Source organism: Zea mays, chromosome 6 (assembly GCF_902167145.1).
Source record: "Zea mays cultivar B73 chromosome 6, Zm-B73-REFERENCE-NAM-5.0, whole genome shotgun sequence".
Lineage (NCBI taxonomy): Eukaryota > Viridiplantae > Streptophyta > Magnoliopsida > Poales > Poaceae > Zea > Zea mays.
Window position 1 is genome coordinate 120,038,153 of NC_050101.1, and position 23,859 is coordinate 120,062,011.

General features: G+C 42.5%; 1 pseudogene; it reads left to right on the plus strand.

The window, feature by feature from the left end:
- The first annotated feature begins 383 nt into the window (after positions 1-383).
- The window catches only part of LOC103631332 (uncharacterized), a 35,491-nt pseudogene continuing 12,015 nt past the window's right edge, over positions 384-23,859 (plus strand).

Here is a 23,859-nt window from a genome sequence, read left to right on the forward strand (position 1 = left end):
TTCTAGTCCTCGGCGTGAACGTGCACGATCTAAACTGTGCAATCTTGTTTCCAATCTTTCTTTTTTGCCAATGCAGACAGTAATTCTTGGCGAAGACCTCTACGGAAGGCTGACCGCCGTACGAAGTCGCTGCCCAGACATACTTCACGAGGGCCACCACGGTGTTAGGTGTCATCTGGTGGACCTGGACCTCAAATCTCTGCAGGACCTCCGCCACAAAACGATGTGCAGGAAGGCGAAGGCCGACAGTGAAGAACGCCTCAAACACGACTAACTCACCCTCGGGCTCGGGAACCTCTTCCGCCCTCGAGACACGCCCAACGACGTTCCCAAAATACCCTAACTGCTGCATATCCTACACGCGAACCGAGGAAATCCTCGAAATGCCAAACTCCACCGTATGGCCCGACTATAACTCCGCCGCCGCTAGATCACTCAAGGTATCTTTGGATGACAAATCGTCCGGCGGCGTGTTTGCAGCAGACGAGGAAGAAGATGACATCGCTACGTACCATCGGCGGCGGCGTGCTGTTTGCTTGACGAGGGCCAGATCACCGATGCAGAAGGAGGGCAGGCGAGCGAGCGAGCGGTTTCAAAAAGATTAGGGTTATCTGGCGCAAGCAAGGGTGAGGGTCAGCCCGCGCGGCGCCGCCCCCTTTTATACACACGGCGCGACGCTTCGGGAAACCCGCAGTCCAACAGTGCCACATCCCATCAACGGTCACCTCAAAAAACCCCGCGGGACCACTTCGAGCGAGGGCAGCGTCTCCACCATCTAGCGACGTCTTCGGCACCAGATGACTCAGTCGAACTGGTCCATCGGAGGGCAAATGTTGGGGCGAAGGCAAAGACGCTACCCTTCGTGCGAAGCCTTCGTCGCGTCGCCACATCAACGAACGCGTGACGGCTGGCGCGGTCGCCCTTCATCCTCTCCATCGCAAGACGAAGGCCAGACCCCGACGAAGTCCGTCGGTCCCGCGTCCCTCATCTCACCCGGAGGCCCACGTGGAATTCGGCTCACTATAACGGGCCCCGCATGGACAGGCAAGTTACGGGCCTCATTTGTAATAGCTTTTCTGTAATGACGGTCTGTAACCCTCCTTTATGGGAATATTCTGGGATAATCCGTGTACCCGAGGACATAACCGTCCTTGTCTTGGGATGTTCGACGCTCGGGTACCTATAAATACCCCCGTACAGTGCCCTTGAGAGGCCAGATTAACATAGCTATTGCCTTTCGTCGTTAAACCTTGCGTACACTCTCACCACTCTCCCGTTGGATCTACTTGCCCAGGAGAGCAAGTTCCAACAACTGTGAACCGTGAACCAGTTGTGAACTATCTGTTAAATGTGTGTAATTATGGATTTAATGTTTCTGTCATTTTATTGTGATTATATTGTTGATGAATTTGCTGTTATTTTTTGTATTTTTCAAAAAAATCTCTGAATTATTAATTTTCGACGACCAACTAAGGCAGCCGAAAATAAGCATGGGATAATTTCGGCGACTACACCTGGCCGACGAAAATTATCATTTATTTTCGGCGGTTTCCCTGTTGGCCGCCGAAAATAGGTTATTTTTGGCGGCCAGGTGTCAGCCGCCAAAATTTAGTGCTTGTTTTCGGTTGATTTTTTCTGGCGGTTATAGACCGCCGAAAATAGCTTATTTTTGGCGGCCTCTGGCCGCCGAAAGTGACTGCACATGTTGTTGTGATCATCATCCCAGTCATAGGTGAGAGTCATTATGTCTCTCATCCTCTTAGCCTCACAAGCCCTTAAAGCTAAGGTCATTTCACTGTCTCCAACCTTTTCACATTCACTCCAATTTATAGGACACTGATGCAAGATGGGTTGGTTTTTCTTAGGCATGATGACAAAGTTGTAGAAGTCCACTTGTAAAAGAGTCCAGAAGCGGTTACCTTCAATGTGAAGGCCATGATTGCGAAGTGTTGGATTATGGAAACACATCTCTTGAAGAAGTAGTGTGCCACCGCTAGCACAGAAATTGGTGATCTCCTCGTTAGAATTTCTTTGAGCTTTTGCCTTGTGAAGGACAAGGCCACCGACGATAGGAGCATCTGGGGGAGGAGGATCAATCACATTATCCTTGCCTCCTTCGTCGCTTTTGGGTTCCCATGCACAAGGATTTGGATCCGGACGCGACCGGCTAGTTGGGGTGCGAGGTGTCTGCCCACGAGTGCTTTGGGACCCCGAGGCTCCAGCATCCCCCATGATCTTTCCAGAGCCCCTTCCTCGCTTAAACCTTGATTGAGTAGGGGTTTCCTCCTGAATCTCTTGGAAGTCGTTGTCGGAGTCGGACTCAACGATCGACGTATTCCAGCGACGAACCATCTTGAACTCAAAAAGAGAACACAAGATATAAGATGTAATGGTTTTTAAGGAATTACAAAAAACACACGAGAAGAGGGAAGAGTGAACTTGTGCATGTATGGTCCAACCATTCATGTGAACGGTTCAAGCCACATAAATTGTGCACAACAATTCTCCTCACCAATTGCCCAAGATTAGAGAGAATCACTTGGAGGGAGTATTCCATACATCCAACCACATCTTCTCCTCAAAGGGATTTACAAGAAAGAGACTTAATCCATAGATCGAGACAAGAGAACGAACAACAAGAATGATACCTCGATCCGGAGTTCCATGCGGTCAACCTTCAGATTATGTTGATGATTAGCTGGATGATGTGTGTGTTAGTGTGTTGAATGTTTGTTTTATATTGTATGTGTGTTATCAACTCTATGATATCTGTTTTGGTTCTCTGCAGTGATACAAATATACAAATCTATTTTGGTTCTTTGCATTGACACATATATACATATCAATAGACCCCTGGACCAACTTGTAGTACCAGTTCTTGAATAGAACTGGTTCTAAAGATGGTCTTCTGTACCGATTAAAGTTTACAACCGATATTAAAGAGTTGTCTTTAGTATCGGTTGTCTTTAATACCTGTTCAGGCCAAGAACCGGTACTAAAGACATCTCTTCAGTACCGGTTTATACTACCGGGACGAAAGATTAAAATCTTTAATCCCGGATGACAAAGTATCGATTGGGAATCTGGTATTATAGTATGTTCTTAACCGGTATAGATATCACATTCTGTAGTAATGATTGTAACATTACTATAAAACTACATTTGTTAATAGTCTACTAGTCATAGATATATCAGATATATATGTATTTTATAGTAATTAATAAATACATATGTGTTGTTAAGGCAAATATAAATTATTCATGTGTAAACGGACATGAACAGTATGTACACGTATCCGTTCTCACATACTTGATAGGTAATGATTTTTAAAACCCATAAAAATCACCGGGTAAGCCCATCATCGTATCTTTTGTGCATAAAGAAAAAGAACGCTAATGCCGTCATATCAAACATGATCGAGTTGTGAAAAAAGGTGTTTTTGCCTTTGCAGAACATTTAGTGTTGCCTGGACGGGACCCTTCACCAACGTATACCATAACTTTTTTAAACCCGTAATTCTCAATTAAAGAAACTTTAGCCCGTCGGCGTTATCATCTTCGATCATTTTTCTACCTTGACGCTTATTTTCGTGGTCGAGAGCACTGCTACTACTGTTGTTGCTAAGTGATTAGAGAAAAGCTGTGGGATTTCAGGCCCGAATTGGAATCTGAACGAGCGTGCGCGCGTGTCCACCAGCCGCCAAATGCTGCTGGCTCTTTTAAGGGCACGATCGGTCATTGGTGCAACTTCCACGACCAAAACCTGTACGTATCACACAGCAACTTCGGTTCATCATCAGAGTTTTAAAGCGCCGATGCAAGGGCTGGTACGGCAACTGATGACAATCTGGGCCAGTGAAAAAGCAACGTCACGTTCATGGTTCATCACTGTATACTACGGCTACTGATGTCACTATTGTGGCTAGTGAAAAAAAAGGCAAGCGTCGCATTCAGCACTGCAAATGTGTAAGCAAATGGAATGTGTGTTTGGCACCTGGTGTTTCTTGTACGACATCACATTTGGCACCAGTGATGTGCATGCAAACGGAACGGCGTGGCACGCACTTCGTATCATCTGCTTGATCCGACCAGCACCGAAGCGAGTAGCTTTAAACATCTCGAACATTTAAATGGCGACATGATAAAAATCGATGGGCCTACGATATGTTTAGGGAGACTGGGACATGGACAAAGCAGCACAAGCTGCTCCGGACATAGCAAGGTTAAGTCTGAAATTCGCCCGGAATCGAACGGCTAGAAGTGCTACTCGAAAGTCTTAACTATTATATTAAAGGTCATTTTGCTCTTCAGCTCTTGGTCCAATTAAGACCTTAAACCTATAGAGGTTGGACAGAGACTTTATTCGTCTGATTAGTTGGATAAACGGACGTGACTGAGATCGTGCGAGCTTAGCCCACTGGACACGGAGTCCTCCCTACATACATGTGCATGCAGCGAAGGAAAGTGATTTTAGCCTGTGTTGCAGCTGTAGGGGCATCTTTTACCCCACGAATGCATGCAGAGGCAATCGTTTGATCAACGCACCTAGAGAGGCCAAATGGGGTGCGCAGGCAATCAATCAGATACTATATACTCCTTTATCTTAAGTGTACAAAAATATTTTCTCATATATAGTTTTAAAAATGTTATCTAGGTTGGACAGAGATTTTATCCGTCTGATTAGTTGGATAAACGGGCGTGACTGAGATCGTGCGAGCTTAGCCCACTGGACACGGAGTCCTCCCTACATACCTGTGCATGCAGTGAAGGAAAGTGATTTTAGCCTGTGTTGCAGCTGTAGGTGCATCTTTTACCCCACGAATGCATGCAGAGGCAACCGTTTGATCAACGCACCTAGAGATGCCAAATGGGGTGCGCAGGCAATCAATCAGATAGTATATACTCCTTTATCTTAAGTGTACAAAAATATTTTCTCCTATATAGTTTTAAAAATGTTATCTAAAACCTACTCTGAATATAGAAACAACTCTATCCATTTTATAGCTTAGTCAACGAATTAAGTATAACTAAAAATATGTATAAGCAGTGGCGGACGTAAGACAAGAATTCATAGAGGCCAATAAACCGTATAACAAAATCAACCAACGCTGGAAACAACTATTGCCGCATAGAATTCAAGTTTTATATCAATACATGATACAAGTTCAAAGAAGGAAATTATATGAATAAAAAAGCAAACATATTGTTAAAGGCAATTGCATCCTTCTAGTTTTGAGACATTGAAATCGTCGAATAATAAGCTCATCATTAATGAATTTGAAGACTTCTTTCTCGGTATCGCAAACCATTAGATCATTCAACCAATCATCTTCAATCATGTTACATAATTCTCTCTTAATTATATACATAGGTAAAAATGTTCTCCCAGCACTTGCTGTTAGCATAGGTAATAATAAGATCAACTCAATTAGCTTGTAGACTAAAGGAAACACGTCATGCTTTTCAGTCTGAACCATCTTATTATAAAGAAATGTAATATCTTCACAAGTACTAGAAGCAACATGCCTTCTCACATGGACAATATATGTCTCGAGTTGCTCTCTTAATATTGCACGATCAACAACTATGAAATCTTGATCATATAACTCACCAAGCTTAACAAGCTTCTCCAAATTGAACATAGAAAAAGACTTCTTTGGATCAATGCAAACAAAACCAACCAACAACTCACTTGAAACTTCACTGGACCGATGGCACAACTCTATATTTATTTTATCAAGAATAACAAAAAATACCTTGGTGCTATAATAGTGAAGGTTTGTGACTGTGAATCCATCTCGCCTTGATCGACCTCTAATAGGTACTTCTGCATCCATGTCTACCACATGAATACCCTTATAAAGCACAAAATTCCTTCACATTTTTAAAGAATCACTCCCAACCACTATTTGTCCTCATCATAGCCATTTGGGCTTTAACAACATCAAGTACTTCATGACAAGAACAATATCAACACTCTTCCTTTGCAACATTTGAGAGAGCTCATTTGTGATTACAATCACTTTCAACACCAATTTTAGAATGAAAGCAAATTTGAAACTCTATTTTTCTACCAACCCTGCTGCTTGTGTTGGTACACGACCATCTTCATGAACAATAGCAAGAACATGCAATACTGACTCCCATATTGTTTCTAAATGAAGCAAGGTTAAATAATGTGAACCCCATCTAGTGTCACTAGGTCTAGCAAGATTGGTTGCTTGATGACGACCTTTTCAAGTAATAAATTCACCTCTTTCAAGTTTTTCTATAATACTTTCATGCTCTTTTGCCCTTAGGGCATCCCTTCTCTCGCAACATGAGCTTGTGGTGCTAACGATTAATTGAATGTACTAAAAAAGTCTTGAATTGATTTACAACAAGTACTACTAGCAACAAAAACCAACACAAGTTATAATTAATGCGAAAATAGTGAAAATAATAAGCATAAGGATTAAGATCCATGATATTTTTTGCAAGCCATTAAATTCACCTCTCATATTTGATGCATTGTCATATCCTTGCCCTCTAATCTTGGATATAGATAAGCCAAGATGATCCAGAAGTGTCAAAAGAGCTTCCTTCAGAGCATCTGATGTAGTTTCCTTGACATGCTTGATGGCAAGGAACCGTTCCACCACATGGCCTTTGTTGTTCACATATCTACATTACAAAAAGTTAAAAGTTAGTTACTCAAGCAACAAAATATAGGTAGCTATTATCACTTATATTTCAAATAAATTTGCCTCAATATCAATGTCATTTGTTCTTTAACGTGATTCATCAATTAGATTAGAAAAGTTTCTATCTTCTATTTCTCCCATGATCTTCTTTGTATTCTCTTAAGCACAACTATTTGTAAGATATTTTGAATGTATGGAGATGTCATAATGCAATTTCTTGGAGCACGGTCAAAAGCATTAATCACTTCTTTAATTTTAACCTTTACCTAATAAATCAACCCTTGAAATTACCCCTATTTAAGGAACTAGTTGACTCATCATGACCACAAAAAGCTAAACCTTGCACCAAAAGAAATATTGTACAATCTAATGAACAAGTTAATTGGATTTTATAGAGCTTTTCAGCGTCACGAGTAGCACTAGACATAATAGAATCTATACTTTGTCTTCGATTATTAAAATCATCAAAATGCAATCTAGCATTGTTGTGAATGCTATTAACACCACCAGCATGGGATCTAAACTTTTCAACCGCATATTTCCAACTATTATACCCAACTTTGGTGAAAGCTTCATATTTACCACCCTTTCCTAGCTGCTTAAAAAGAAAAGCAGTAAAAGCAATAGGATGCATCCTTTGACTCACTGCATTCCAACCAATCATATCAAACCATTGTCCTTGAAAATGTCTTGATCTCTGGCCATATTGTCTATGAGGAAAACCTAAACCTCTTGGTTGGCATGGACCTTTCAAAATATAGGCTCTTCTAACTTCATCTTGTACATTTATAATATGCTCAACAATTTGTCTTCTTAATGCTAGATATACAACTATTTCATCTAGATTAAATGCCCAACAATTGATTGTTCTTAAATTCTTGTTTGCACGATTGGCGTATCATTCACATTAGTATTATCCTGACCACCAGTTGCAGAACCCGTTGAAAGAGGTTGAAAAAATCTCCTCATTTATCTAAACAAAGAGGAGCAGTAATCATCAACAATTATAAGCAAATCTAGTTATCAGTTATGCAAATATCGGCAATACAACTTGTATGTTTACCTAGTTTCCTCGGTACCTTCCACTAGTGTGTTGCAGCTATAGGTGTACATTTTGGCCGGGCTTAATGGGCTGGCACGAAACACGAAAAAAGCCCGACCCAAGCACGGCACGACACGAAATTATTTCGGGTCGGCCCGGCCCGGCCCGATGCATCGGGCCGTGCTTGGGCCGAGGCCCACGGGCGGGCATGAGCCCGGCCCATTTAAGCAGACCTGAAATGGCCCGTTAACAGGCACGAAAAGGCCCAAAATGGTTGCCTCCACTCCACGGCCTCGACAGCGGCAGGCGGTAGCACAGGCGTAGCTGCACTTGTCCACGGGACGGGCCTAAGGCGCGAAGGCGAGGCCCATTTGGCCATTCCATTAGGTTTATCCGTTTATGTCTTGCCTTGCGTTGCCCAGAAACCCTAAAACGCGAGTCCGTCTCTCCGTCCCGTGTCCCGTCCCCGTCCGGTCGCCGTCTCGGCCTCCCAGGCGGCCAGGCGCCCCCCAGCTCCAGGCTCCACGCCTCCACCGGAAGCGCCCCTGCGCGCGACCAGAGTCGCCCCTGCTCGCGACCGCCGACCGGACTACCGAAGCTTCCCATGCGCGCGACCGCCGACCGGAGCCACCCCTGCGCGCGACCAGAGCCTCCCCTGCGCGCGACCGGATCCGCCCCTACGCGCGACCGGAGCCGCCCCTGCGCACGACCGGAGCCTTCCTGCGCGGCTGCGCCCCTGCGCGACCGCTCGATTTTGTTTTTCGGGCCCAAATGTGTATTTCGGGCCAATTTTGTATTTCAGGCCTTTACTATTTTCGGGCCACCCGTTTAAAGCCCGACACGTTTAACTGAATATGGGCCGAACCGTGGGCCGAGGGGTCGGCACGACACGGCTCGAATTTAATACTGGGCCGGGCTGAGCCGAAATTAAATGTGTCGGGCCTTTTCGGGCTTGGGCCAGGCCGGGTGGCCCGAATGTACACCTATAGCTGCAGCTAGGGGTGGATAACGAGCCAGCTCGGCTCGGCTCGGCTCGTCCGAGTTCGAGCTAGCTCGTTAAGCTAACGAGCCAGCTCGGCTCGGCTTGTTAAGGTAACGAGCCACAGAGTCAGCTCGGCTCGGCTCGGCTCGTTTACGAGCTCGTTTAGCTCGCGAGCCAGAGCAGAAAAAAATTAATATGTACATAGTATTTATTTTTTAGTTAATTTCAAACTAATTTAACAATAGAAAATAGTAATTATACTCATAGTTTCACAAACCACGTCAATGTAACACCAAATTAGCAATAATTCATCACTCATTAATTCATAATTCACATACATGTTCATCAGTTTAATCCATAATTATATTTGCATAAACCCAACGGGTAGAAGGGTGCCTGATCTTTCGATGAGAGATGATGGAGGTGGAAAACTTGTTGGAGAACGACGTTGGCTGCCCGACTACCACAACCAAGATGGTGTGGCGCCTTGAGCGACAGGTACACCGTCTCCTGATAACTACGATTTGGGGTGGAGGTCGACGTTGTGCTATCCGACTACAACAACCACAAGGGTGCTGCGCCTTAGCGATAGTTACACTGGCTCCTGTTGTTGCTGCTCTTGCCGTGCCAAGAACAGCCTTGAACCTGCAAGCAATCGAGAACAAGCAAGAACAAGATAAAACGCAGACGCTCACGGATCTGATAGAGTTGGGGTTCTGTTTCAAGTATCCGGGTGGTCTAGCCGACACACGCGTTTACAAGGAAGTAGCAAAGGCTAAACTTACATCAAACAAAAACCCGAGTTCTTTGGTGGCTGCTAGTTGCTTAAATAGAGAAATAGAAAGAAGGAATTCTGGTGGAGTCATGAAGTTCTCTCGGCAGTTCCTGGACGCCTCGGGTGTAATCTCCCATTAATTCTTGATCCACCAGCAATTAGACGAAGGGAGCTTTCCAACAAGTACTTATTTGCATTAAACGACCTTGGGAGTTGGAAGATATGCCCCATTTAAACTTGTAATTGATGCAGTTACGAAATCCCCTCAGGCTGGTGGAATCATGAAGTTCTCTCGGCAGTTCCTGGACGCCTCGGGTGTAATCTCCAATTAATTCTTGATCCACCAGCAATTAGACGAAGGGAGCTTTCCAACAAGTACTTATTTGCATTAAACGGACTTGGGAGTTGGAAGATATGCCCTCTTTAACATGCACTTACTGCAGTTACGAAATTATCTCGGGTGCAACAGCTTTTATTGCTTTGTTGTTTTCTCCACTCCAAGATGGTTCACCTCCCAAACACCTGAGCATAATAAAGTCGTAGCAAGGCTTTAGTAACACATTTAAAGAAGAATTAGCTTCAGCAGCAAGAAACGAGTTCACCTTATAATTAAGTTTACGTGCACAAGCTCGTGTCATTGGTCCCTGATTAGCTACGAATGGTGAAGTGATGTGTGGTTGTATCAATGGCGACAATGTCCTCATCATCCTCCCCTTCTTACAATAGAGTCGTCCTCGACTCTAGCGTGTACGGTATGTGGTCAATTCTGATGATATGATTGCCTGATTAAGGGATGTTGAAAATATCATTACTTGGTCCCCAATCAACTTCTTTGTTCCTCAAAGCCTTCCTTGCACCCTTAACACATCGCTTAATCCATGTAAGAAGTTCTACAAATAAAAGTATACACACTTTACGGCGCAATATCAATTCTTCAAATATATCGATGGTAGTTTTAATGTGGAAGAGTTTCACCTTCGCAGCAGGAGCCATTGACATGGTCATATCTGGGCAGGTTATGTTCTCATCATTCTCCCCTTCTTGACAGCAAACTGTCCTCAGTTTTGCATCATGGTTGATGTTCATGACTAAGGTTTTATCATGATCTTCTAAAAAGAAACCTGAAACTTTTACTAAAGTACATGGAAACAATAATTTCTCCACTTCTTGAGAACATGCCAATATCTTATTTGTGCAAAGTGAAGAAACACTATATATTGATGAAATATAAACTCTATGCACTAAAAATTGTCCTGTATTGTTGTACTTGCCATCAAAGTAAAATATAGCATGAGAAGGACAAGGCATAGTTGACCTATCAAATAAAATATTGTCCAAATTACTGAGCTCACAAAGATCATCAAACTCAATATAGCCCCAAGTATTTAAAGAAGAGAGCAAATTTATTTCTTCAGTTTCATTTGCAATACAAATGACATGTTCCTTTTTAGCCAAAATGTTTGGTTCAATATCAGATGTAACATGTTCATTCACTAGTTGTTTTCTGAATAAAAGTGAATTATCCACCAACTCTTCGCTATCACAAGGGTCAGCAAACAATACTTCTTGTGATGATGGAAAAACAACATCAATTTTCTCTATTTTGTGCTCTTGTTCAGCATGTAGAGGAGACAAAAAAGAGGAACTATGTGTCGCATGTTCGGTGCATGTATAATTGTATAACACGATCTCTTTTTCAGCTTTACATGCAAGCAAAAACAAGTGAGAAAGGTGTCCATAAGTTTCATGCATGACCATAGTATGAATTTCAGAATTGAGTCCGTTTGTAAACCTTGTCATTACATCTTCCATGCATTCATCTAAACCAGCAAACGTGGTACAAATTTTAAAATCGTGATAATATTCTTGTTGGGGGCCTTCGGCTTCCGAAGGTCCTCAAAAACATGATTTAACAATGTTTTCCAAGTGAAATGTGTGAGCAGGTATCTTCGGAATTGGATTACGAGCACATAAGATTATAGTTAAGACGAAGCTTAACTGAGCCAGCAATCACGACGAAGGATAAGGCGATCACGAAGCTATGCGCAGAAGAGCTTCGGCATAACGGCGGAAAGGGAAACCAACTTAAAGATGAAAAGCCAGATTAGACATCGAAGAGTTACTATAGAGTTATTGATAAATGTAAAGGGCATTAATGTAATTTTGCATGGGCTGCGACCCGTGCCTATAAATAGATGAACAGTACTCCCGTACTGTTCACGCTGACTTGGCATTTACTTTTGCGTCACGCCTGTATTCTCATCCCTTCAACTCGAAGGTACATTTGTAATCTATTATTGTTTACATAAGTAACATAAATAAAAATAGGTTGATAGTCATGTTTATCTAAATTATGTTACTCCTTGTACTTTGCATGAATATTCTTCATCTCTTTATCATGATCACGAGGGTATGCCCTTTATGACCTTCGTCTAAGATTCATTATATCCGAAGGGAGATAATGATTCGAAGGACGAAGGGCTTTGGTATCTAACATTTTATGTTGCCTTGTTCTTGATTCATAGCATTTGAGAACAAGTCCCCAACATTGGCGCCCACCTCCGGTGAACTCACTTCCATTTTCTGAGTCTTGAACACTTTCGGCAAGCATCACCTTCGTCATGCCGCCGAAAAAAGCTTCAGCGACAGGGGCTGGTACTCTACAGCCGCTGGATCCCAATCAGGACGTCCTTTCTCTCAGGGAGGCCCGAAGTCAAAAGAGGAAGGCTACCAGTCCATCACCTCCGGAGGACGACTTGGACCAGGAAATCCAAAACCTGGAAATGCTTCAGCAACAAGTTCAACGGAAGAAGGAGAAGATGGCACGTCTAGCTAACCTTCAGAGGCAGATAGACGAAGCGTCGGAAGAGGTTCGTCATCTTGTCCAAGATGACCAGAGCCGAAGGCCTCAACGCAGAGAGCTCCATCAGGAGGGTTTCTATAATGAGGAAGACTGGTATGAAGATTTCCACCATGGAAATCTTGCTTTTGATGATGCTTCTCCTTTGTCAACAGAATTACAGGCTACACCATGGCCCCAGTCTTACAAGCCACCTCAGCTCCCCATGTATGACGGTCATTCAGACCCGAAGCAATTCTTGATGAGCTATGAGGCAACCATATCGTCGTATGGTGGCAATACGGCAGTCATGGCAAAGTCTTTTGTCATGGCCGTCAAGAGTGTCGCTCAGACTTGGTATTCTTCTCTTCGGCCAGGGACAATTACCTCATGGCAAAAGCTGAAGGATATGTTGATAACCAGCTTCCAAGGATTTCAGACAAAGCCAGTCACCGCCCAGGCTTTATTCCAATGTACTCAGGATCATGAAGAGTACCTTCAGGCGTACGTCCGAAGGTTTCTGCGTCTGAGAGCACAGGCGCCAATGGTGCCCAATGAAATTGTCATTGAGGCCATGATTAAGGGGCTTCAGCCGGGACCTTCAGCACAGTACTTTGCCAGGAAGCCCCCGCAAATGTTGGAGAAGCTGCTCCAGAAGATGGACGAATACATTCGAGCTAACAATGACTTCCGTCAAAGGAGGGAAGAAGCATTCAGGTTCTCTGAAATGACCAGGGGCTTCGGAGGAAGATTTCACCCGAGGCACGTTAGGTCAATTCATAACTCTACTCAAACTGATGATCGAGGGAGCCAGCAACAAAGGCCACAATACTCTTCACAAGCTTCGGGGCAGCAGCAAAGTTCTTTTCGGCCGCCAGCACCAAGGGGCAGAGGCGCCAGGGGCTTCGGGGGAAGGTTTGGAGATCAGCCAAGAAAAATTTACTGTCTATTCTGTGGAGAAGACAAGGACCATACCACCAGGATGTGCCATGTCACCATCCAGAAGCAGAAGGAGATAGCAGAAGCAGCAGCGCAACAAAGTCAGCCGAAGCAGGTCATGCACACTGCTTCGTATCATTCGCCTTATATTCCAGAATATGTAGGCAACCACCCTGCAGCTTCTGTTGCTTCGGCAAGCCAGCCTCCGCCACCGCCGACCCAGCGAGGACAGCAGCCAGAAGGGAGTCAGCACAATCACCTTCAGAGGGACTTCAGAGAGGGGTCCGAAGCTCGCACAGTAAATAGCACTGTGCCAGAGTCGAAGCACATTTATTGATAAATATCCTACCTCAACAGCAGTTTTCTCATTTTTACATTCAGTATTACCTTTTTGTCAAATAAGGAGCAATTATGAAGAGTTTAAGTGTCAGCACAATTACCTTTTCAATTTCTTGTAACACTTTCGTCTTTTACCATAATAAAAATATGTCTTTTCCATAGGCTTGAGTTGCCGAAGCTTACGAATTTATGCTGGCATGAAGGATCTTTGTATTATCAAAAATTTGATCTAACGAACACAGTACAAATTGATCGAAACAGCAAAAAGTCGTTCCTAAGGGAGCGCAGTGTAAGTTTTCTGAACCTACAACGAAAAGTCAGCGCTGATTCCGCCGAAAGTAAAAGGCGAAGAAGCTCCTAAGGGAGGCTTACAGCGAAAAATAAACGCTGATTCCGCTGAAAGTAAAAAGCGAAGAAGCTCCTAAGGGAGGCTTACAGCGAAAAATAAACGTTGATTCCGCTGAAAGTAAAAAGCGAAGAAGCTCCTAAGGGAGGCTTACAGCGAAAAATAAACGCTGATTCCGCTGAAAGTAAAAAGCGAAGAAGCTCCTAAGGGAGGCTTACAGCGAAAAATAAACGCTGATTCCGCTGAAAGTCAGCGCTGATATAAAAAGTGTGTGTGCTCTATTACAGAGAAATGTATCTGCGGCACAAATATCATTTTGCATAACATAACATCATCACATCATTCTGCATAACATAAGCATCATACAGCATACTGCATGTGGAACAAGAAGGGGATACAGTGTTGATCTTCGGAGAATACTTTGGACAAGAGAAAATCATGCTAAGGCACAAGACAAATCGAGATGAAGTGTAGCTTCATTAGAGAGGCAACACAAAACTTTTTTATACAGCTTCGGAGAATATTTCTCAAAGTTTGAATATTCTTCATCAGAAAAGCAAGCAAATTCTTGTCATATAGAAAGGATTTTCTTCACGAAGCATGAAAAGAAGGGAAGGTGTTTTTTCGCCGAAGGCTCAAAAAATGGTATGTATGCAAAATTTCATGCATCGTAAAGAATTAAACTATAAATAGATTATATATTACATTCAAAGTTATAATGTGTTACACATGTTACGTTCCAAATGTCTCTACAATAGCGTTTAATCCTCCTTGAGAACTATCTCTGCAGCTTCGTTCAGTAGCTGGTCAACAACCTTGTCCATAATGGCTTCGGTCATTTTTCTAATTTCATCGTCCCCCTTCGGGTGGGGGCCCGGAGATGCTTCAACAGGTTCTGAGGGAAGAGAAGATACGGCTATATTACTATTACAAACCGCGAGCAAAGTCTGTAATTAAAAATTACAACACAATAAAAACCACTAATTAATACCTATTTGCCCTTCGGGCTCTGTACATTTCTCGGCAGCTTCAGTCACCTTCCTAGCATAATGGATGCCTTTTTCACTCTTCTGAATAATTTCTTGCGCCATTTCTCGGTCGCCGTTGTCCCAGATATCAGTGAAGAATTTTCCGCCAACCATGCTTGCTTCGGCTGAGGGGTCTTTCATGTCTTCGGAGGACAAGGCAGCTTCGGACTGCGCTAAGAATTTTACATGCTTGCAACCTCTCCTCTCCAGAACAGTAGCAATTCCTCTAGCACCCGAAAAAGCGCATATGTCACTACGGCTATTCAGGATTTCCTCGAAGGCCTCTGCTTCGTGACTGATCCATTCCATCGGACCTTCGGGATTGCCCCTTGAGAAATTCTCTTCGCTAGAGAATGCGCCAACGTTGGCGAAGCTGGATTTTATCTTTTTAACGCATTCTATGGATTTAACATAGCATTTTCTCTGGGATGCACGAAGCTCCTTAACGCTTACCTCTAAATGATTGTCCAATTGATCACTAAGCTCTCGTTTTGTCTCTTCAAGTATACGTTCTTCTTTGGCTCTAGCCAGTTGTTTCTGAAGATCTTTAATTTCACGTTTTTGGGCTTCGGTCTGGGCCTTTGAGGCAGCTTCGTCCTTTTTTACCTTGTCCACCAATGTAAGCAGAATTTTATCCTTTTCCAGAGCTTCGTTTCTCAGCTTAATGACCTCTGATCGTAGGTTGTTGAAAGCAATATTATAGCTCTCGTCTTCAGCATTCTTTTGCGCTCTTAACGCGTTGCTTAGTATTAAACCCTATATGTAAAAGAGTTGGTATAAGAATAAAAGAATGATTTACAAGTCATAAAATTTCCAAACACGCAGTTCTCATACCTTCAGGCTAATGTATGCCAGGCTATCCGCAAGATCCTCCTTTGTCATAGCGCATAATCCAGCTTCAAGCTTCGGAAACCCCATACTCCTAGCCATCTCCCGGCAGACGGATAATTCTTTGTTGTCAGGAGGGCAGTATAGGAAGTCATCCTCGTCTGTCCCATTAAACACTAGTGCCCCCTTCAGGTATTTCAATTCTCTGGCATAGTGACTAGCTTCATAAATCTCTTCTTCAGATAGTTTTTCCCCGAAGCATGACGCACAATGTAATCTTGTATTTTGGAAGATGCTTCGGGGGCAGCGGTATCAATTTCTTCAACCAAAGTAGGCTCTGACATTTTTATTCCTTCGGTTGCCTTTGCAATTTTTGTTTCTTCCACTTCCAAAAGTGTTACTTTGGTTGGTTCTGAAGGCCCGGTTTCAACTCCGGTCTGTTGCTTCGGAGCTTCGGCAACGGATACTTCAGCAAGTGCCTCAGAAGTTTCACCAGTCTTCTTTGGGGTTGTGCTTGGAAGTTTAATTGTTTCCAAAACATCTAACACATTAACCATTCTTTTTCTTTTTGGGGTCACTGTTGGCCCCTTTTTAATTTTTGCTGCTTCAATTTCTTCTGAAGGACTTAAAATTTCTGATATTTTCAATTCCTCAGCTGGTGTTTTCGCTTCTTCCGTTTTTGGTTCTTCCATCTTTTCTATCGACGGCATTTCGGCCACTTCTTTGACTTCTGGCTGTAGGGTTGGCTCTTTAGCTTCGGTGGCCGAAGAGGTCTCACCGGCGAACTCAGGCACTGTGGCCAGTTCAATATAACGTGGCCGGTGTGTGAGAACTTTTACCCTTTTCCTCTTCGGCGCCGGCTCACTAGGAGCGGCTGAAGTAGTTTCCTTCGCAGAAGAAGTACTCTTTCTTTTTTGACCACGCACTGGATAGTGGTAGTCGGGGTACACGAACCCAATGGCGTCAAACACTCGGTTCAGTCTCTTCTTTTTTCGGCCTCCGAAGGCTGCTGACAATGCAGTATCTTCGGCCTTTGAATATACCCCAAGTAGTTCATCACTTACAGCTTCAATGCTTTTTAACCAGTCATCATCTGGCTCAACGAATTTATCTCCGAGCTTAAAAGTATACTTCAACCTGACTAGTCCACCTTCGTCAGCCTCTTTAATAGTCTCCTGCGGCATCTCCCATTTTTCCGCAAGTGGCCATACTCTGAAGGCAATATGTTCCTGGACCAAGTCCCTCGTCCCAATAAAAGAGCAAACAACTCCGAAGGCTCTCTGGCATTCTTCGGCTAATTCATTCATTTCCACCTTCGGCCTCCGTAGGCCGAAGCGTTGCCAGATAGGACGCATAATGATCTTCTTTATATCTTCCCGTAATGTCAAGTCATTCTTCACGTAAAACCATTCCGTCATCCAGTCACCAGGCCACCTCTTTCGAAAGGTCGGCACTGGGCAGCTTGATCCAGACCGGGAGCCGAAGTTGTAGCACCCAAAATTGTTGTGATACTGTTCCTTACCCCAGGGTTTTGTCTCGTATATCAATTCGTGTATGTTGCAGAAACTTTTCGCATCAGGTTCCAGGCCTTGGCTTCTGACGGCCCACACGAAGATATTCATCCTTATGATTGCTTCGGGGGTAAGTTGGTGAAGGTAAATTTCAAATATCTTCAGCACCTCTACAACAAAGATGCTTAGGGGGAATCGTAGTCCAGCTTTCAAGAAGCTTCGAAATATTACGACTTCATTTTCCTCAGGAGTTGGACAAGTCTTCTCTCCTTCGTCGGCCGTCACGACGGACAAGTCCCGGAAGTATCTTCCCCTCATGTTGACAAGATGATTTTCTTTAATACTTGATTTGCCGAAAACTGCATGGCTTGGTCGCCAGGGTCGATCTTCGGAGTCTTCACCTCCACTATCCACATCATAGCTGTCACTGTCGCCAGTATCTTCAGATAAACCCTCCAAGATTTCTTTAGTAATCTTCTCTGTATTAGTCTTCGACATTGATTGAAGAAAACCCAGATGCATCTCCTCAGAAAGACTTAGCTTCGAATCACCCGAATCACCAACAACTTTTTTACCTTCAGACATCTTTGCAAACGCTGAAAAACGCTCTCTAAACTGAAGCTTTAAAAACTAAAAGGCCAAGCAAGTGTTGTTGCACGTAGGCTAAATGTTGGGTGAGTAAAAATGGTTGGCAAGAGAGCGTACCAAATGACTCGGGATGAGCTCTTATTTATACGCCCAGAGCGTTGAAAACTGGAGGGTCCCACTTGTCAAAGACTGATTGCTATTCTAGCAAAAGGGAAGGTGTTTTTTCGGACCTTCGGCTTAAGGCCTTCGTCCAAATCGCAATATGAATTTATCAATACAGCAAATTAATATTGTGAGGGGCTACTGTTGGGGGCCTTCGGCTTCCGAAGGTCCTCAAAAACATGATTTAACAATGTTTTCCAAGTGAAATGTGTGAGCAGGTATCTTCGGAATTGGATTACGAGCACATAAGATTATAGTTAAGACGAAGCTTAACTGAGCCAGCAATCACGACGAAGGATAAGGCGATCACGAAGCTATGCGCAGAAGAGCTTCGGCATAACGGCGGAAAGGGAAACCGACTTAAAGATGAAAAGCCAGATTAGACCTCGAAGAGTTACTATAGAGTTATTGATAAATGTAAAGGGCATTAATGTAATTTTGCATGGGCTGCGACCCGTGCCTATAAATAGATGAACAGTACTCCCGTACTGTTCACGCTGACTTGGCATTTACTTTTGCGTCACGCCTGTATTCTCATCCCTTCAACTCGAAGGTACATTTGTAATCTATTATTGTTTACATAAGTAACATAAATAAAAATAGGTTGATAGTCATGTTTATCTAAATTATGTTACTCCTTGTACTTTGCATGAATATTCTTCATCTCTTTATCATGATCACGAGGGTATGCCCTTTATGACCTTCGTCTAAGATTCATTATATCCGAAGGGAGATAATGATTCGAAGGACGAAGGGCTTTGGTATCTAACATTTTATGTTGCCTTGTTCTTGATTCATAGCATTTGAGAACAAGTTCCCAACAATTCTTTTACAGTCCTAGCACCCTGCTTCAAAGTGTCTAATTCAGAAAGTAAGTGATCAACATAGTATGCAGGAATGAATGCATCTCTAAAATGAAATTTGAATTCTTCCCAAGACTGTGGAACTTTGTTGTGCCTACAAATGTATTTCCATTCCATCAATGCGTGCTCAGTTAACACATTAGAGGCAATATAAATTTTTTGTTTTTGTGATAGATCATGCTCATCGAATTCCTCATCTACCTTGAGCTCCCAATCAATGTATGCACGAGGATCGAATTTACCGGCATATGAAGGCAAGTGTTGAATGATGCCTCCAATATAACGTTCGGTTGGGTCAAAAATGTCCATATCACCTGCCATGTTTAGTAAAGACAAGAAACAATAAAAAAATATCTTTGATTCTATAAACTACTAGGAATCATTGTTGTAATCTCTCACTCTCAAACTGGTTAAACAAGTTCTTACAAGTTCTCACCACGCAAAGCAGGAGGCGCTGGCAAACAGCACGAACAACAATAACAGTGGCTGCTAGCACAACCTGGTGGTGTTGTAGAAAAATTTATGGATTTATAGGTGGCTGCTAAAACAATAGTTCCAAGGAATAGCTAGTACCACGTTAGCCACAACAAGTTGAATAAACGTTCCACAATGGTGTTGTGCTGGTCCTAGTCCAAACCGTAATAGAGACGTGAGCCGTTACACAAATGATATCACCAAATACTCAAAACAGCAAGCTGACTTATAAAATTGTGAAACGATGGCACACAAACTATCTTTGTTTTGTTGCACATGGAATTTTATCTACCAATATTCTTACTGCGATTTTTTTCTCTTTTTTTGTACGTGCTTTTTTTATGATCAGTGCGGCTTTTTTGTGCACTTGCCTTTTCCTTTCCCTTGTTTTTTTGAACTACAGCTAGAGAACTAAAAATGGTGATCTAAACAAGGTGGCGCGAACTCGAAACTCTAGCAGCAAGAAACTTTGGACCAGCAACTCGACACAAATGCAGCAACCGTAAATGCAACAAGTCGAAAACTAAGTAGTAAAGCAAAGGCTCAAAATGTTTTTAGGTGATGTTCTGCTCTAAATATATATCTTTGGCAAAAGTGGACTGTAGGTAAATAAAACAAGGAAGATGGAGATCTCTCACCGAGCAACCTGAAATTTGATACCACTTGATAAACCCAACGGGTAGAAGGGTGCCCGATCTTTCGATGAGAGATGATGGAGGTGGAAAACTTGTTGGAGAACGGTGTTGGCTGCCCGACTACCACAACCAAGATGGTGTGGCGCCTTGAGCGACAGGTACACCGTCTCCTGATAACTACGATTTGGGGTGGAGGTCGACGTTGTGCTATCCGACTACAACAACCACAAGGGTGTTGTGCCTTAGCGATAGTAACACCGGCTCCTGTTGTTGCTGCTCTTGCCGTGCCAAGAACAGCCTTGAACCTGCAAGCAATCGAGAACAAGCAAGAACAAGATAAAACGCAGACGCTCACGGATCTGATAGAGTTGGGGTTCTGTTTCAAGTATCCGGGTGGTCTAGCCGACACACGCGTTTACAAGGAAGTAGCAAAGGCTAAACTTACATCAAACAAAAACCCGAGTTCTTTGGTGGCTGCTAGTTGCTTAAATAGAGAAATAGAAAGAAGGAATTCTGGTGGAGTCATGAAGTTCTCTCGGCAGTTCCTGGACGCCTCAGGTGTAATCTCCCATTAATTCTTGATCCACCAGCAATTAGACGAAGGGAGCTTTCCAACAAGTACTTATTTGCATTAAACGGCCTTGGGAGTTGGAAGATATGCCCCCATTTAAACTTGTAATTGATGCAGTTACGAAATCCCCTCAGGCTGGTGGAATCATGAAGTTCTCTCGGCAGTTCCTGGACGCCTCGGGTGTAATCTCCAATTAATTCTTGATCCACCAGCAATTAGACGAAGGGAGCTTTCAAACAAGTACTTATTTGCATTAAACGGCCTTGGGAGTTGGAAGATATGCCCTCTTTAACATGCACTTACTGCAGTTACGAAATTATCTCGGGTGCAACAGCTTTTATTGCTTTGTTGTTTTCTCCACTCCAAGATGGTTCACCTCCCAAACACCTGAGCATAATAAAGTCGTAGCAAGGCTTTAGTAACACATTTAAAGAAGAATTAGCTTCAGCAGCAAGAAACGAGTTCACCTTATAATTAAGTTTACGTGCACAAGCTCGTGTCATTGGTCCCTGATTAGCTACGAATGGTGAAGTGATGTGTGGTTGTATCAATGGCAGCAATGTCCTCATCAATAATTCTCTCTTAATTATATACATAGGTAAAAATGTTCTCCCAGCACTTGCTGTTAGCATAGGTAATAATAAGATCAACTCAATTAGCTTGTAGACTAAAGGAAACACGTCATGCTTTTCAGTCTGAACCATCTTATTATAAAGAAATGTAATATCTTCACAAGTACTAGAAGTAACATGCCTTCTCACATGGACAATATATGTCTCGAGTTGCTCTCTTAATATTGCACGATCAACAACTATGAAATCTTGATCATATAACTCACCAAGCTTAACAAGCTTCTCCAAATTGAACATAGAAAAAGACTTCTTTGGATCAATGCAAACAAAACCAACCAACAACTCACTTGAAACTTCACTGGACCGATGGCACAACTCTATATTTATTTTTATCAAGAATAACAAAAAATACCTTGGTGCTATAATAGTGAAGGTTTGTGACTGTGAATCCATCTCGCCTTGATCGACCTCTAATAGGTACTTCTGCATCCATGTCTACCACATGAATACCCTTATAAAGCACAAAATTCCTTCACATTTTTAAAGAATCACTCCCAACCACTATTTGTCCTCATCATAGCCATTTGGGCTTTAACAACATCAAGTAACTTCATGACAAGAACAATATCAACACTCTTCCTTTGCAACATTTGAGAGAGCTCATTTGTGATTACAATCACTTTCAACACCAATTTTAGAATGAAAGCAAATTTGAAACTCTGTTTTTCTACCAACCCTGCTGCTTGTGTTGGTACACGACCATCTTCATGGACAATAGCAAGAACATGCAATACTGACTCCCATATTGTTTCTAAATGAAGCAAGGTTAAATAATGTGAACCCCATCTAGTGTCACTAGGTCTAGCAAGATTGGTTGCTTGATGACGACCTTTTCAAGTAATAAATTCACCTCTTTCAAGTTTTTCTATAATACTTTCATGCTCTTTTGCCCTTAGGGCATCCCTTCTCTCGCAACATGAGCTTGTGGTGCTAACAATTAATTGAATGTACTAAAAAAGTCTTGAATTGATTTACAACAAGTACTACTAGCAACAAAAACCAACACAAGTTATAATTAATGCGAAAACAGTGAAAATAATAAGCATAAGGATTAAGATCCATGATATTTTTTGCAAGCCATTAAATTCACCTCTCATATTTGATGCATTGTCATATCCTTGCCCTCTAATCTTGGATATAGATAAGCCAAGATGATCCAGAAGTGTCAAAAGAGCTTCCTTCAGAGCATCTGATGTAGTTTCCTTGACATGCTTGATGGCAAGGAACCGTTCCACCACATGGCCTTTGTTGTTCACATATCTACATTACAAAAAGTTAAAAGTTGGTTACTCAAGCAACAAAATATAGGTAGCTATTATCACTTATATTTCAAATAAATTTGCCTCAATATCAATGTCATTTGTTCTTTAACGTGATTCATCAATAAGATTAGAAAAGTTTCTATCTTCTATTTCTCCCATGATCTTCTTTGTAATCTCTTAAGCACAACTATTTGTAAGATATTTTGAATGTATGGAGATGTCATAATGCAATTTCATGGAGCACGGTCAAAAGCATTAATCACTTCTTTAATTTTAACCTTCACCTAATAAATTAACCCTTGAAATTACCCCTATTTAAGGAACTAGTTGACTCATCATGACCACAAAAAGCTAAACCTTGCACCAAAAGAAATATTGTACAATCTAATGAACAAGTTAATTGGATTTTATAGAGCTTTTCAGCGTCACGAGTAGCACTAGACATAATAGAATCTATACTTTGTCTTCGATTATTAAAATCATCAAAATGCAATCTAGCATTGTTGTGAATGCTATTAACACCACCAGCATGGGATCTAAACTTTTCAACCGCATATTTCCAACTATTATACCCAACTTTGGTGAAAGCTTCATATTTACCACCCTTTCCTAGCTGCTTAAAAAGAAAAGCAGTAAAAGCAATAGGATGCATCCTTTGACTCACTGCATTCCAACCAATCATATCAAACCATTGTCCTTGAAAATGTCTTGAACTCTGGCCATATTGTCTATGAGGAAAACCTAAACCTCTTGGTTGGCATGGACCTTTCAAAATATAGGCTCTTCTAACTTCATCTTGTACATTTATAATATGCTCAACAATTTGTCTTCTTAATGCTAGATATACAACTATTTCATCTAGATTAAATGCCCAACAATTGATTGTTCTTAAATTCTTGTTTGCACGATTGGCGTATCATTCACATTAGTATTATCCTGACCACCAGTTGCAGAACCCGTTGAAAGAGGTTGAAAAAATCTCCTCATTTATCTAAACAAAGAGGAGCAGTAATCATCAACAATTATAAGCAAATCTAGTTATCAGTTATGCAAATATCGGCAATACAACTTGTATGTTTACCTAGTTTCCTCGGTACCTTCCACTAGTGTGTTGCAGCTATAGGTGTACATTTTGGCCGGGCTTAATGGGCTGGCACGAAACACGAAAAAAAGCCCGACCTAAGCACGGCACGACACGAAATTATTTCGGGTCGGCCCGGCCCGGCCCGATGCATCGGGTCGTGCTTGGGCCGAGGCCCACGGGCGGGCATGAGCCCGGCCCATTTAAGCAGACCTGAAATGGCCCGTTAACAGGCACGAAAAGGCCCAAAATGGTTGCCTCCACTCCACGGCCTCGACAG